This window comes from Microtus ochrogaster, chromosome 21 (genome assembly GCF_000317375.1).
Source record: "Microtus ochrogaster isolate Prairie Vole_2 chromosome 21, MicOch1.0, whole genome shotgun sequence".
Taxonomy (NCBI): domain Eukaryota; kingdom Metazoa; phylum Chordata; class Mammalia; order Rodentia; family Cricetidae; genus Microtus; species Microtus ochrogaster.
In genome coordinates this window covers 20,761,044-20,763,431 of record NC_022022.1, presented here as the reverse complement: position 1 = coordinate 20,763,431, position 2,388 = coordinate 20,761,044, and positions in this window count along the sequence as shown.

Genomic DNA, 2,388 nt, shown 5'->3' with positions numbered 1-2,388 from the left:
GGGAGAAAGAAGCTGAGTCAAGGAGTTGCCATGGTTGTCCCACTCCAGACAGACGCAGTTTAAGATCTTTCCTGGTAAGCCAGCTCGTGGGCTACAAAGATTAATAGAAATGGGTTAGATTAATATGTAAGAGCTAGCCAATAAGAGGCTGGAACTAATGGTGTCAGGCAGTGTTTAAAAGAATACAGTTTTCGTGTAATTATTTTGGGTATAAAGCTAGCCGTGCAGGCGGCCGGGTGCTGGGGACGCAGCTCCGCCGCTCTTATTTCAACATTTGGAAGAGTTTTGGGGGTTGCTTATGTATATTATCATATCATCTGCAAATAACGAGAGCTTAACTTCTTCCTTTCCAATTCGAATCCTCTTGATCCCCTTATGTTGTCTTATTGCTATTTCTAGAACTTCAAGCACTATATTGAAGAGGTATGGAGAGAGTAGACATCCTTTTCATGTTCCTGATTTTAGTGGGATGGCTTTGAGTTTTTCTCCGTTTAATTTAATGTTAGCTGTCGGCTTGCTGTAAATAGCCTCCGCCGTCCAGGTCCGTCCGCCTCCCTAATTTCAATTTTTAAAGTGTTCTAGGAAGAAGTATTTTCACCTTGATTGTCCATCTGTGCTGGACTATATGGCGTTACTGTTTCCTTCCACAGTCAGTTCATACCTGCATAAGATCGAACTATGGAATTTCCCAAAACATGAAATTCTCCATGGGCCAGCCCAAGAGACTGGATTCTCTGGCCTGACTGGGACCTACAAAGTCTGGGACCCCATACTTGCTCATCCACAGGGCAGTCTCTGGGATGACATCTTTTATTTGAAAGGTTATCTTTTGCCTAGAAAGGAAATTAGAAAAGTCAAAAATAGTTCTTAGAAAAATACCTTTACAGTGGAGCCTGGAGCAGAGAGTCTTTCAAGAGACTTGAAGTTAATCTTTCTTTCCTTGGCACTAAACACCAAAGATCATTACAGCGTTTGGCAGACCAACTACCACATTCTCAGGATTCTGAAGTAGTCAATTTGGCTAAGCACTTTGATGTCAAGATTCGAAGGCTCATGCCATAACTGACAGTGATATTGTGCCTTTTCCTTATTTGTAGCTTTTGGTTATTCAAGAAATATTTTTGAGATAATTTTATGTTTTGAGAATTAAGAGTGATTCTACTAATATAAATATTTAAAGACTAGAACTATCACTATTGATTCATATCAACAGTCCCTTGTATCCACAAACCATAGTGTGCTGTGATAACTGTATGTGCTGGACTATTTTCTGTTATTCACTGTTTTGAAGACAGAAAGGACAAGAGGAGTTAGTCTCGTCAATTTGTCCTTTGAGCAGCTTCAACTGGGTTAGGCTGCATCTCTTCAAACAACACCGTGGCAGGGATATGACCGAGAAGGCAAGAGATAAGATGGCAAGTCAGACAGAGTAAAGAGAGGTTAAATGATTGACTGTGGACTCTCCAAGGCCAGCCGTTCTATCCGGTTATAGCCGTCATCATTCTGGCAATTCCTTTGGTCACTAGAGTAGTAAAAACTAAAGAGTGCTTTCTGGGTCTTCTGAATAGATCCCATCCTCTGCTCTCACTCTTCCCCTCTGCTCTATCTTATGGAACCTGCGAAGAAGCAGGGAAATCAGACAGACATTACTGTACCACTTCCCGCACTCAGAATCCAAATCATTCTGTGCACACTGTTCTGGCTCCTTGCTCCTTTCCCAGTCATCATTGCCGTTTCTCTCTGCACTCCAGTCCCTAAATATCTGATTTTATAAGGGCCTCCCTTTCCTTCCTACACAAATAAATACCAGTGTTATAAGGAACTGTGTTGTTCAGCCATGTGGACTCTTTATTCAGACCCAAAACACTGGATCTGATAAGTAAAGAGCTTTTGTGTTCAATACAAACAGAGATTTGAAATTGTTGCCATGAAACCAGTTTATGAATTTATAATTTAGTTCACAGAAATTTTACATTATAGCATATGAGTAGCCACTTTTCTATCACTGTACTAAGCAGACTTTACAGGTAGTCAACCTTTAACTCAAGGGACAACTTTATCAAGGAAAGTTCCATGCGTATGTAATTTCTTTCTGGATGACTTTTTCAGCTGTACTCATTTGTTACTTTAATTTTTGTGTGTCTGTGATAGGTCTATGAATCCAGTTATGTTTTGAAATTTGTATTACTTCTTTTAGAATTTCATGCAATGTATATTGAAAAATGCAAACTCCGAGACTATTTTGAACTTTGTATTCTTGTCATTTTACTTAAACATCATCATTTTTGTGACTTCACATGGTTCATGTGCATGAATGGATGTTTATGAAAGTGCGGATGTATATTTGTGTGCTGTGTGTGTGTGTGTGTGTGTGTGTGTGTGTGTGTG